Genomic DNA, 15,414 nt, shown 5'->3' with positions numbered 1-15,414 from the left:
TAAGATAAAAAATGGATTTAATATTTGAAGGAAAGGTGGAAAATGTATCTCAATTCTTCTATTAGTAATTCCAAATATAATTGTACAGTATGTATAATATCCAATCCAATCTCTAATTAAAAAATAGTTTTTTTACAACGAATCGAAGCTCAATACGATTATACCCAACCTCCAATTTTAATTCTTTTTTCGCGATTTAGTCGATGATATTTTAATTCAGAAAGCGATCTAGGTAATAAACCAGAACTATAGCCTTGAGACATCCAAACTGTCGGCGCTGTTTTGAGATTTTAGAATGTCATTATGTTATTTGTTAATATCAATTATGTCGTCAGCAAATACCGAATAGATAAGATAAGGTGTTGAAAAATAAAAAAATTCACAGAAAGTATGCAACGGCCATTCGTCACCCGGACACGCAAACAAACGGTTGGCGTGAACTACGCATTTAGGATTATTTCGAAAAAGAAAAAATGCCAATCCAGGATAAATTCTTTATAAATTTCAGGGAAAAAAAGATGATACGTGGCGATAGCGTTAGAAGTATAAGAATGGTAATACAGCCAACGATGAAATAAAAGTTAAAAGAATGAGGCGAGACAGGAATTGCATATGCATATGTATGCTCAACTGTACCATAAGAAAGGGAGCTGTGACAATACTTTGACACGCGCATTATGATGTCGAATATTTGGCACTATGACTCTATCTTAGATCTCTTAGCTTCCCACATTGTATTTATAATTAAGCTACTAGTAATCATAGCACGGTGTGCGTTCTCTACTAAAGTTCCACCTTAGAAAAGTAATGACGCAAATTGTTCGCTTTATAAAGTTCTTAAAATTTTTAACATACCTTATTTAATTTACATTAGTGTTTTTTTGTTTATATTGGCAATTCTGTATTATACACACAGGACGTTTGAGTACAATACAAAGTATGACATCACATTTTTTAAAATTATTGATTGCCTGAATACGAGGCCCCATCACCGAACTATACGGTATGCCAATACCAAAACGCCGAAAGTTACTTTTAAGAAAAGCAAGGTTGTATCACTTAGGTTTTTTCGTATTTTTAGTAAACGCTGTCCAAAGTCAAGGCTTAATAAAGTTGTCTATGCAAAATAGGATAGCATTCGCTAAGAATAACTATATTATCTGATTGATTTTTCACAGATGAATATCAGATTCTGTTGCATTGTACTAGTAGTACTACTTTGTCTTTCTGTAGACAATGTTATATGGTAAGTGTCGAACATTTCTTCAATATTCGAGCAGAACTAAAATATAACAATGTGTGGATATATTAAAGACTCGCGCTGTCATCCAGTAAATTAAATTTCCAACGGAGCTTCATTGCTCATTTTTCTACTTGTCATTGTGTGATTGCGTGCTACCATTAATTCTCAAGTTGCGTGATGTCTCAATGTGGTTACGAGTTTGGCAATTTTTGCAAACTAGATAATGAATTGGAACAATTATCCTTTGTTGAGACAATCACATCTCTTGCCAAGCACTGTGGTATTAAAAAATTGCATGGAAATTTATTTGGACTCATAAAAAAAAGATATAAATACAGGTCTTCCCATGATTAGAAACATATTATGCTTTGATGTCTCGACGTAGATAATGTGAAATTTCTTATTTTACCAAATTAGTATCAAGATTACGAGGAGACGCAATAGTAAATTCAAACAAGCAGTTTTACACGATGATATCGTGACTGAAGAAATAGGTAAGTTATTCGCATCATTATGTATTTTCGTCGGCCACAAGTGAAACGAGTCAATGGAGTCGATAATAAGTCCGCCTCAGTGAGAATCGGATATCCCACACTAATAGTGTCAGACAGTTGAAACCCTGAAAATCTGCAAAATTATTTGGCACTTTGGCAGTATGAATTATTTTTCACTTAACTTGTACTGCAAGCTACATACAATAAGAAATTAGATGTTGTTGAATGACTTATAGTTATTTCTCAACACTAATCAAAAAACTGCGATAACATAGGGAAGAGTCCACATTCCAGAGTGATAAAAGTAAACTATAGCAAATGCTGTCATTTTTAAATCAACATGATTTACGTTGCTCATATCAACCACAGTGTCAGCGGAATGATAACAAGTTAGATATCCATATATGTCAGCAACAATTCATTTTTGGCCATTCATACGCGGATACGCCCATTCATTTCCAATCTCTGCAATTCTTCATGTTGGATTCAACGAGTGGACTGTCGTACATTCCGACACTTTACTGACAAATTTACTGACAAGCTTGACAATCTGTAGATCCATCGACATACTGTGAATTAAAATAACAATTGTATTTAATTAAGACTTCACATATGTAATTACCAAATGAATTAGCCCAATTGAAGTACAATGAATGCAAATATATCCATACTAATGAATAAATTCGATAATTAGCCACTATTAGTCTTACATAAGATATATATAGTAAATGAAATATTTTTTTACACTTAGGCAGGGCCGGATTTAATATTAGGAAAAGTAGACTAACCTGAGGACTCAATCTTTAGATGCCTCGAAATTAAATTTTGAATTATTATTTTTGAATTGCAAACGCTTGTTCCAAAATAAATCCGATTTACCATTTGTTGTTTCAATCATGTTATCAATTTCTGCTCCGAATATTTACCGTATAAAAGTTTAAATTTAATATGGGCAAATAATTAATTTGTCTATATTCGAAAAAACTCCATCTTTTCAACCTTGAAACCAAATTGAGCCGATTTGAATTGTTTTTTTGAATAAGATGAAAAAAATATCAATATATTGCCTTAAGGTTTTGAAGTGTTTTTAAATTCAACTTTAACAATCTACTTGGGTGATAAGCGTACGTATGTCTTGCCTGAAATTAAAGTTTAATATTTTACACAATTTAAAGATACTGACGCCATAATACATTTTAGAACACTAAAGACCCGTTATGACGTCTGAAGAACTCTTTTGACGATGTTGCTAATATGCACACAAACGGCATAGCACATGGCCTCTCACCGTCTGAATCCGCCCCTCACCTATGTCAATGTCAAATTTCACTCTACTCACGTGTGAAGAATTCCGCTAAATTCGTTTTTTATTCAAACAATCGTAGAATGATGGAAAAATGTCCATTTTATTTTTCAGATGTGAGCCAGTTGTTCGATTCTGTGGACTAGCAAGCAGGAATGAATAACAAAATTTTGCTTCGTTCAACTCTGGTCGGACTCATTCAATCCATTTCATTCTCGATTTTATCATGAATCCTTGTTTGTTTGTACATGAATTAACCTTAAATCTCAAATACATTCATCGAACCCGACACTAATATTTCAGTTGCTAAGAAAATAATAAACATGTAACCAAAACCAATGGGAATGTATTTTGTCTAGTTCAGGTCCTGCTTTGAGATGATATGATTTTGCCAATGGTGTACTTCATCTTCGTTTATTTACGCGATTCGAGAAAACGCTGATAATCTTGGGTGTGTCGCATGTCAATTATGGTCAGAGATAATTAGGTGCAAATTTATCTACAACGAACCATTATGGTTGAGAAATTACAATATGCAAGAATACCGTTTTTATATAAGCTTGGAAAGAACACGGAATCTGTGACTGCAGGTGGGCTAGATCTTATTTAAGGCTTTCTAATATTTGCACGCACAAAAATTTTGAATATCGATCTTATGACATGCGTTGTTCGCTTTGAATAAACTAGCTGTTAGGGCAGGGGTTCTCAAACTCTTGGTCTCAGGGAGCCCGTGAAGAGGCTGTACATTATCAATGGATCCCCACAATAAATTTTAAAATTGTTATTTACCTAATAATATTACTTTACTTCATTTGAATGTTAAAATCGTAAATGGATCTAAATTTCACAAATAAATTATACATATTAAAGTTATAAATTGACACTTGACAAACATATTAATAAATTTGGTGTCCAACCCCATCCCTTTTGATAGTTTTGGAAGACTGAAAAAGTCGCTAATAACGTGCGCGATTGCTTTTTGTCCAAATCGCCGATTGTTTTCATCAGCGTTACGTGTATTTGGATCGTAAACATCTTTACGTCCGTGTTTATTCTATCTAAATCGCAAATTTTTCTCGGCATATTCATGTATTGTTCCATGAGAAACGACGATAATTTATTTTTTGTTCCTGTCCGAAATTTATGAGTTCAGTGTGGAAAACAAGTTAACATATCACCGGCAGCTAGATGTTAATAAAAATAATTAATGAAAAGGTGAATCTGCAATCCAAATTTCTTGATTGAAAAGCGACAATATAAAATATTAAAACTGAAACCTGGAACGGAAGATAAAGCCATAAGTTTTGTTGTAGCAGATTCGCGGCAGATTGAAAACGCTTAGTAGGGATTGTAAATCATAATATTTGGTGATATGTTAGGTTTTCATTAGAAATTAAACCGTAGTAACTTTAATCGAAACAAAGTCAATAGTGCTCGCGATGTACCATTTATCCATTTTGAAACTACCGACGGAGGCGCATGCGACTTTTACTCGGTATGTGGCGATATCTAAGGTAATTAATGTAAAGTACAGTATATCAATAAATTTTTTGGTACTCCCGTAGTATGTGTACCAGGTCAGAGTTAGCCATAATTTTATTATAGTTTTATTAGGAGTTCGGGGACTGTCTGTGTTGGCGGAGTCAGTGTTGCAAGAACGGCTAAAATTTGTCAAAATCGCTAAATGCCCAATCAGTCATGATTATAATTATGATTTAATCGGGATGGGCACAAATATTTTAATCGAGCTACCGGCACCAGTATGTATTTGACGATTCTCGAAATCGAAAAAATACACTTCAATCTATTTGTTGTCGGCAATTTAGCACGTATTGTATGTTATTGGACACTTTAGTGGGCATAACGATTGTTTCAATATTATGTTGTTGTTGTTGTTATTCTTCTTCTCCTTCGTCATGATAAAATCGCTTTTTTCTTCGAATACTGGACCAATTGCTTCGAAATTTTCAGTGGTTGAAGTTTGATTTTTTTCCAGAACGCTATTATTTTTATTTATTCCTAAATTTCCTATGAATCCTATGAGATCTGATATTTCATTCAAAATTTCGCTGTTCTAAAATTTACTCATGGACCACTGTTTTGAAACTCATTTCAAGCGGTTGCGTGATCGAGCCTGCAGGAACGGTACTGCTCAGTTACCGTACCACTGTGAAATTGACTTATTCCTTTCGCGATTTAACTATTGCAGTAATGTCAAATGTAGGTTTTCTAGCAAATCTAGCCTACCGTATTTGTTAATTTTGATAAGAGAAAATTGAATTGAGTTTTTATATGCCAGAGAAGAACCGTTCCACGATCGAATAGCAGGCCTACAGTACAGCAACAGGTACTGGTAAGGGACCGTGCGGTACCTTTGTGAATTACGCTCTCATCTTCGTTACAGTTCTGATGTAAACAACATAAATTTTGTAGCCTATCTTTTTTTTTATTTGATAAGAGGAAATGAATTTAGTTCTTATATACAATATTGATGAATTCAGCTTAACAGGTGGTGGAATACTATCTATGTGAGGCTTCATTTCACTTGACGTGGTTTTCATGTGGCCCGCATCGTCATCATCTGTGGCCCGCGTCGCCTTTGCTGCAAAATAATCAAAAAATCGCATATGATGTTGTTTCGTCATGAAAATAACAGAAAATCTTTTCGACATTCTGTTGCATCACTAATGTCACTGAATTGACTAGTGTCACGGTTAGCTGAAGCAACTAGCGAAGTTGAATCGAGCGTGATTGGGTAGTCCAAATTGTTCACTGGCTTTCTATCTATTTGGTTGCTAATATATCCCAACAGTTATAAATAACTAAATATGATAACTAAATATTAATCTTATGACCTGAGAATATAATTCGTTCTGGTGATGTTTTGCAGCCAGCCTAAACAGTATTACAAAAAATGCTTCTGATATTTCAGAAAAATTAGTAATTACTCTCTTGTACCTTACATCTGGTAAAATATAATAATCAATCATTCAGCAGTTATGGCAAATATAATCTAAAACGGCATTTTGCTATCATGTGAGAAATGAACATTTCCAAATTTCGAGGGATTTTGCTTTGAGAACCGATGTTCGAGAGCACTTACATTTGCGGGAGCATATTCTCCGTAATGAAGAGTTTGCAATCTTACATTAAATGTAGATGTAGCAAAACGTTTATATGTTTCAGTGATTTTTCTGGCGTATTTTATATGATATAGCTTTTTAAATGCAAACAATGATCAATCGCTTGCACAATAAAAGTGTTTGTTGTTTACATATTTCTGACGCTATTGTGGCCCGCGAACAACACAAAAATAATTTTGTGGCCCGCGAAGGCGACAACCTTGGACTACTCTGATCTATATATAAGCTAAAATATATACATGCATATAACTGTTAACCACCAAAATTGAACCTGATTAAATCTTTTGATTACCTAGAATCGTATTGGGCAGATTCTCTGACGTACATATGACTGAACGATAAAAAATATTTTATATGCTTCATATTTTATCTATTAAAAACGCTTGCTTTTAAGATTATTCATTCTTGGCTCATGAACATGCAACGTAGTGCGGCATTAGACAAGAAGTTGGCGCGACGTCGACATAAGAATTTACATTATGCGATGATTGAAAAATCAAATTTTAGCCAAGTAAAAAAATCGAAATTTGTTGTGTACAATTAACCAATCCAGCAGCAAATTCATCTTTTGTGTCATACTTCACAATGTAGATCGGGCATTTGTCATGATATTGTTGTGAAGGGATTTTTTAAAATATAATTATGCTGCAATCCTGCGAATTAAATATTTTGAAATTCAAGACTGTTCAGATATTGACATGCTTATCTCATTATCGTAAAACTTAAAATCTTTTTATTTCAGGAAATTGAATTTTGCATTTTTGCATTTTGATCTCATATGTAATTTTTTTTAAAATAGTTTATTCACTAAATTAGATAGTTAATGGTCTTTTAATAACATTCTCATCTAAGATTACATCTGCTGTTTATTTACTTCAAATTTCGGCAAAGTAACTTACAGTATTGGGTGTTTGATCATTATTTTGCGGTGTGTTCTCCCGATGCCTTGGGGCAGACTTAAAACTAAAATAATGCTGGTTAGTCACGCGATTTGCCTTCTTGGTTAGGTATTGACCTATACACGGATGAATCATAGCGAAGGTGATTTTAAATTTTATGAAATATTACGCTGAGAGAGGAAAATAATATTCCAGATAAGAATAAAACGTTTTAATGAAAAACTATGCGGTCGATGGATAATGGGCATTTATTTCCCAAGAAAGTACGTTGCTTTTTAAACAAGTTCATTAAAAACTGAATTTCACTTTTCCTTATTGTTCGGTGCCAAAATTCCATAAATTTAATTTCTGGATCGCTATAATTATGGTGGGTTGTGATGCCCATAGTGGCTGTTTATCATTGAGAATTGTGTATGTAACGTTCGTATATGGCGATTTAATTGGAGCGTTCGAATTGAATCTACTGCGACTACCAAACAATGTTTCATAAACGCTATCAACACGTATACACATCTATATTTTCATCAATTTTTATAAGATAAAAAATGGATTTAATATTTGAAGGAAAGGTGGAAAATGTATCTCAATAAGTGTCGAACATTTCTTCAATATTCGAGCAGAACTAAAATATAACAATGTGTGGATATAATAAAGACTCGCGCTGTCATCCAGTAAATTAAATTTCCAACGGAACTTCATTGCTTATTTTTCTACTTGTCATTGTGTGATTGCGTGCTACCATAAATTCTCAAGTTGCGTGATGTCTCAATAGGGTTACGAGTTTGGCAATTTTTGCAAACTAGATGAATGAAACAATGAATTGGAACAATCATCCTTCGTTGAGTCAATCACATCTCTTGTCAAGCACTGTGGTTATAAAAAATTGCATTGAAATTTATTTGGACTCATAAAAAAAAAGATATAAATACAGGTCTTCCCATATTTAGAAACATAATATGCTTCGATATCTCGACGTAGATTATGTGAAATTTCTTATTTTACCAAATTGGTATCAAGATTACGAGGAGACGCAATGGTAAATTCAAACAAGCAGTTGTACAAGATGATATCGCAAATGAAGAAATAGGTAAGTTATTTGCATCATTATGTATTTTCGTCTGCCACAAATGAAACGAGTCAATGGAGTCAATAATAAGTCCGCCTCAGTGAAAATCGGATATTCCACACTAATAGTGTTGGACAGTTGAAACCCCGAAAATCTGCAAAATTATTTGGCAGTATGAATTATTTTTCACTTAACTCTTTGAACTCTGAATCCCCAGAACGATGCTACTCTCTCACCCTGACCTCCCACGGCGTCGCATCGATTCGACGCGTTAAAAAATTGTAATATCCCTAATTTTAAATCAAAATAACTTCTAAACCATTAGATATCAGATGGTCTGTAATATATCATATAAAAGCTTTTCTAGTCTTTTATTTTTAACTGGCATTATTTTTCACGAGATGTTTTGATCAGATGTGTAAGCCTATTTGTAGCCCCATCTACTATTTTTTTGTATTTTGGTAATATTTAATACATTTCTTAGAAATGTATCATCAATATAAGTACAATTTTGAAAAGTATACAAAATTAACTTTCGGAGAATATATGTATGACTTTCTTAACATACGCATAACTCATTTTATTGCAGAATTTGTACTATCGATTCAAATGGTTTGCGAACAAAATTTATCAACTATTTGACGCCAAGTTTGCGTAAGGACGCAAAGGGCGACGACGACATTGTCGTGGTAACGTTCATGCGACGTATCGTGCGTAACTCTTTGCGTGAGGTATATTGCGCAATTGCACATCTGGTCGTTCACAGCTTGAGTGCAGATTGTGGCTTCATTGCATTAGTATCATATCCTCGGCCGCAGATAAAACCCTTTCAGACGAATTTTGATCGAACATAGTAAAATTGCTAGAATATAAAGGCCATTTTATATACGTTTACTATTTGGATATGGGACGAAAATCAATGGCCAAAACGAAATATTTGATCCTCATGAATTTATGAGGTTCCGCCGGAAACATCAAGGCTAATTATTCACCGTTGGATATCATGAAGATTGAATAAAAAAAAACTGATAACGGGTACACGGAAGACATGGTGGCACCAGTAGCTCACCTGGTCAGTGTTTTACATTTTGCAGCCTCATTAGATTTTCGAAATTACTGCATATACGCTACATTCCTGATATCGCTATATTTACAATGGATTTTAAAGAAAGCTTTGTCCAGATGAAATATTGGATAGTATTCACCTATCGGAAGAAGAAAATATGGCACAATAAAACTCAGCAATGGCGCTAAACAATGTATCCATCGATATGTTCCATCATTCTGTTTTTAAAAATCCTTATTTTGGCTATTCGCATTTTTCATATCTTTATGCAATTAAAACGGCAATAACACTGCGTATTGTGTGTTTTAGTTGAACCGATGTAATGCGTAAATTTCCCCGTGTATCGTTTACAAGTCGTAAGTCGCTTCACGAGTACGAACTTAAGTAAATGACGTTACGAGCATGCGAGGAAAAGTGTTTCTCGTATGAAACGTAAACGTGCTACGTGCCAACGTAATTGCTTAACGTCGCTGCGTAACGGCGTAAATGTGTTAGGTCGTTATTTACGTCACCTTGACGTCGCCTCGATCTTGCGACAAACGAAATCACGAATAAAAATGCTTCTAAAATTTGAATGGTGCAACATAAGTTCAATCTAATGGTATCACTGGAAAGCTATCTTCAAATTCTACAAATTTTGTCGATAATGTACTAGGTTTAATCGAAAACAAATTTAAGTTTTGTCAATTAGATTTGAGCAATTTTCAGAAGTTTTTTATGCTTTTTAATTTTGCCAATTTTCATAAGATGATCACAATATTTTATCTCAATTTTGAAATTATATCTAGTCCTGTAGATTATCTTTCACACGATGTAAAACTTGTCTAAATATAATAAATGGTTCGCGAGATATGAGGTTTCACCTCTTACGGGATGCGAAAGCCGCTAAACCGGCTTTCAGCGTCAGAGGACTTTCTCGGGAAAGCCGGTTTAGCGGCTTTCAGGGTTCAAAGAGTTAACTTGTACTGCAAGCTACATACAATAAGAAATTAGATGTTGTTGAATGACTTATAGTTATTTCTCAACACTAATCAAAAAACTGTGATAACATAGGGAAGAGTTCACATTCCAGAGTGATAAAAGTAAACTATAACAAATGCTGTCATTTTTAAATCAACATGATTTACGTTGCTCATATCAACCGCAGTGTCAGCGGAATGATAACAAGTTAATAGATATCCATATATGTCAGCAACAATTCATTTTTGGCCATTCATACGTCCATTCATTTCCAATCTCTGCAATTCTTCATGTTGGTTTCAACGAGTGGACTGTCGTACATTCCGACACTTCACTGACAAGCTTGACAATCTGTAGATCCATCGACATACTGTGAATTAAAATAACAATTGTATTCAATTAAGACTTCACATATGTAATTACCAAATGGATTAGCCCAATTGAAGTACAATAAATGCAAATATATTCATACTAATGAATAAATTCGATAATTGGCCACTGTTAGTCTTCCATAAGATATATATAGTGAATGAAATATTTTTTTATATCAGACACTACACTTAGGCAGGGCCGGATTTAATATAAAGAAAAGTAGACTAACCTGAGGACTCAATCTTTAGATGCCTCGAAATTAAATTTTGAATTATTATTTTTAAATTGCAAAGGCTTGTTCCAAAAAAATCCGATTTGACATTTGGTATTTTTGTTATTAATTTCTGCTCCGAATATTTACCGTATAAAAGTTTAAATTAAATATGGGCAAATAATTAATTTGTCTATATTCGAAAAAACTCCATCTCTTCTACCTTGAAACCAAATTAAGCCGATTTGAAATATTTTTTGAATAAGATGAAAAAAATATCAATATATTGCCTTAAGGTTTTGAAGTGTTTTTAAATTCAACTTTAACAATCTACTTGGGTGATTAGCGTACGTATATCTTGCCTGAAATTAAAGTTTAATATTTTACACAATTTAAAGATACTGACGCCATAATACATTTTACAACACTAAAGACCCGTTATGACGTCTGAAGAACTTATTTGACGATGTTGCAAATATGCACACAAACGGCATAGCACATGGCCTCTCACCGTCTGAATCTGCCCCTCACCTATGTCATTGTCAAATTTCACTCTACTCACGTGTGAAGAATTCCGCTAAATTCGTTTTTTATTCAAACAATCGTAGAATGATGGAAAAATGGCCATTTTATTTTTCAGATGTGAGCCAGTTGTTCGATTCTGTGGACTAGCAAGCAGGAATGAATAACAAAATTTTGCTTCGTTCAACTCTGGTCGGAAGCATTTCAATCCATTTCATCCTCGATTTTATCATGAATCCTTGTTTGTTTGTACATGAATTAACCTTAAATCTCAAATACATTCATCGAACCCGACACTAATATTTCAGTTGCTAAGAAAATAATAAACATGTAACCAAAACCAATGGGAATGTATTTTGTCTAGTTCAGGTCCTGCTTTGAGATGATATGATTTTGCCAATGGTGTACTTCATCTTCGTTTATTTACGCGATTCGAGAAAACGCTGATAATCTTGGGTGTGTCGCATGTCAATTATGGTCAGAGATAATTAGGTGCAAATTTATCTACAACGAACCATTATGGTTGAGAAATTACAATATGCAAGAATACCGTTTTTATATAAGCTTGGAAAGAACACGGAATCTGTGACTGCAGGTGGGCCAGATCTTAATTAAGGCTTTCTAATATTTGCACGCACAAAAATTGTTGCGTGTTCGCTTTGAATAAACTAGCTGTTAGGGCAGGGGTTCTCAAACTCTTGGTCTCAGGGAGCCCGTGAAGAGGCTGTACATTATTAATGGATCCCCACAATAAATTTTAAAATTGTTATTTACCTCTTAATATTACTTAATATTACTATAATGCTAAAACCTTTTCAATAAGGTTAATACACGCCATAAATGGATCTAAATTTCACAAATAAATTATATATATTAAATATTTGAAACTAGACAAACATATTAATAAATTTGGTGTCCAACCCCATCCCTTTTGATAGTTTTGGAAGACTGAAAAAGTCGCTAATAACGTGCGCGATTGCTTTTTGTCCTAATCGCCGATTGTTTTCATCAGCGTTACGTGTCTTTAGATCGTAAACATCTTTACGTCAGTGTTTATTCTATCTAAATCGCAAATTTTTCTCGACATATGCATGTATTGTTCCATGAGAAACGACGATAATTAATTTTTTGTTCTTGTTCGAAATTATGTGTTCAGTGTAAAAAACAAGTTAACACATCACCGGTTAATAAAGTGGTGACTCTGCAACCCAAATTTCTTGATTGAAAAGCGACAATATAAAATCTTAAAACTAAAACCGGGAACGGAAGATAAAGCCATAGGTTTTGTTGTAGTAGATTAGCGACAGAATAAAAACTCTTTTTTAGACATTGTGAATCATAATATTTAATGATATGTTTGGTTTTTGGTGAAAATTATACCGTAGTAACTTAAATCGAAACAAAGTCAATAGTGCTCGCGATGTACCATTTATCCATTTTGAAACTACCGACGGAGACGCATACGACTTTTACTCGGTATGTAGCGATATCTAAGGTATTTAATGTAGTATGTGTACCAGGTTAGAGTTGGGCCATAATTTTTTTCCGATATTCGTTATTTTAGTTTTATTGGGAGTTGGGGGACTGTCTGTGTTGGTGGAGTCAGTTTTGCAAGAACGGCTGAAATTTATAATTATATATGATTTCATCGGGATGGGCACAAATATTTAAATCAAGCTACCGGCACTAGTATGTATGTTTTTGTGTGCAGTACGAAATTGCTACTAATATATATATTATAATAACAGCGTTGTTTGGGAAAAACGGTACTCCATAAGAGCTTTGTTAACTTGACTTGTTTCATTATTTTTCATTGCATGTCCGCGGATTGCCGTGGTAATTTTGAGTAATAATGATTTTATATTGTAGTAAGTCGACTCGACCGCAGATTACATTGAACACAATTGAGCCAATAAACAAGTCATTTTGAATATGCACACATCAGATTGCGCAATTGTGAATTGTACTAATTGAGATTTTAACGCCGACCTTGGATTTGTGTAATGGCAATATATTGCATAAAAAGATTCTTGAGTGCTGATCGAACAACTCAAATTTGACGATTCTCGAGATCGAAAAAATACGGATCCGCTGAAAATGTCTTTTTTTAACGAGTGGCCTGATCCCAAAGAATGTTGCGCGAGAACTTCCGTTTCCAATTTTGAACACCGCCCATCGCTTTTGAAAATCCTGGCCGCGCTCCTGCTTATAGATAATGTCCTCGTTGATATATTCCGACGCTACTGTTGTCAAATTTTTTTAATGCTGTTATTGCTTCTTTGGACAGTCACAGAATTACGTTATTAACCGAACAGCTCGAGGAACACCTAGGTTTCTCTCGCGGTGCCCTGGTACTCCGTACTGAATACTTTGACCACCTCTGTGTTAAGGCATTGTGACGTCATATGCATATATAATAAATTGGACTTGGCTATAGTCTTTGCAACGCAAAGGAATTGGAATTACTCACACGTACCACATTAAGCTACATAAATACCTTGTTTCGCGGGCCGCACGCCATTCAAAATTGGCACTCTCCCTCGGGCGCACAATTTTTCCTCGTGGGTCGCATTTAGCCCGCGGGCCGCAGGTTGCACACCCATGAGATAGTTGATAGCCCCACGCCCATGAGATCCTAATCCAGGCGATTAAGCAGCTAATTAGCTTTGTGATGGCAAGCGATAGTTGATGTTTCGCGAAGTTATAGGTAATCTAATTGAACCTCAATTCAAATGGTTTGATTCAGACGATAACGAAAAAATTAAATAATCTGATATCGGTATCATCTGCCACGAACGTGATATTGAACACATATTATATGTCCTATACATGAAAAGTATAGCACCAATATATTCTGCAATAACCATCACAGAAAGGTTCGAACAATAAATAATTTTTAATACAATTCATGAGTGTTATGATTTATCGAAATTTATAGCAGGACCCAATCGAACCACTTTCCAACAGATAGAAACTAATGCAGTGGGCCGAATGCAGTCTATTGAAGCTCGGCGAGAGGCAGTGATTGCATGAACTATCAGTTCGAGGTTAACAATATGGGATCGGTATTAATACACATCATCATATCCGCCAGAACTACAAATAATTTGGCTTTTGTACTCTCCTCGGTCATCGTGTAATGGCGATTCGTGAGTTCTTGTTTGGGTATCTTTGCCTATATTAAATCCAGGAAAGTAATCTTGACATTCTCTGTCACGACCTGAAGGTACCTTTGAATCTTTTATGAGAACGAACAAATTTGCAGAGAAAAGCTCTTTCTGATTTACACAACCAAGTGGGCAAGTAATTAGGAACAAGATGTTCAAGTCGAAATATTTTATATGGAGTTGCATTGACGGCTGTACAATCAGAGATTGAAGCGATTGAATTTAACGTCGTAACTGAATGAGGCGACTTGCCAGAAAATGAGCTCTCAGGCTTCAATAATTGCCGTTGACTCTTTTTTTGAAACCTTTCACTTTTCTGTGAAACGAATATTAGAATGTGATGATCGTGGCGTAAAGAATGAGCTCCTAATCAACTTTCTTATCGTTTTAGAGTTAAACTTGAGAGCCACATGAAAGGCTTTTGACGCTCTAGCGGGCAAATAACTGTATAGTGCGCAGTTTCAAGTTTTGGAGTGTGGGGTCTTACTTTATTGAGTTATAACGGATAATTTTATTTGATGCATCTGATTCTTTATATTTTTTTGAAATTTTTGATGATTAATATAAACATAAATATAAAGACGACTTAGTCATCTACTTATGAATTTGTTGAATCCGTAATCGTTGACCACAGTTCGGAAACGGTCTGATGACGTGGTAATGAGAATTTTCGAAACACTGATGTGCCGAAGCAGCGCTGTTTGGATTTTCGAGACGAATATTATGACGTCATAGCAAATTCAAACGACGAGTTATCATCACCTTTTTGACCTATAAACAATCACCGTTGACAAAATTATATCAGATTCGTATGACTCCGCTGGTTCAAAACAACAACAATCTGAAGCATCGGATAAAGCAGCAAATGAGATATTAAAATGTGTTATCCTAATTTGTCATCATTTGCCCTAAAATATCTATCAGTTCCAGCAACTTCAACCCCCTGTGAAAATGTCTTTTCGGTTGCA

The 15,414-nt window shown here is 34.5% G+C and overlaps 2 long non-coding RNA genes across 2 annotated transcripts; both read left to right on the top strand.

Annotated features, from left to right (window-relative positions):
• Positions 1 to 473: 473 nt before the first annotated feature.
• LOC120346248 (uncharacterized) lies at positions 474 to 3,379 on the top strand. The gene is made up of 4 exons (XR_013477548.1): positions 474 to 554; positions 1,179 to 1,246; positions 1,661 to 1,737; positions 3,155 to 3,379. It is a non-coding gene; the product is annotated as an uncharacterized LOC120346248 (long non-coding RNA).
• Positions 3,380 to 8,056: 4,677 nt separating this feature from the next.
• On the top strand, positions 8,057 to 11,623 carry LOC120346255 (uncharacterized). The gene is made up of 2 exons (XR_005569970.2): positions 8,057 to 8,169; positions 11,398 to 11,623. It is a non-coding gene; the product is annotated as an uncharacterized LOC120346255 (long non-coding RNA).
• The last annotated feature ends 3,791 nt before the right edge of the window (positions 11,624 to 15,414 follow it).

The sequence above is a fragment of the Styela clava genome, chromosome 8 (assembly GCF_964204865.1).
Source record: "Styela clava chromosome 8, kaStyClav1.hap1.2, whole genome shotgun sequence".
Lineage (NCBI taxonomy): Eukaryota > Metazoa > Chordata > Ascidiacea > Stolidobranchia > Styelidae > Styela > Styela clava.
This window is presented reverse-complemented; position numbering and strand designations above follow the sequence as displayed.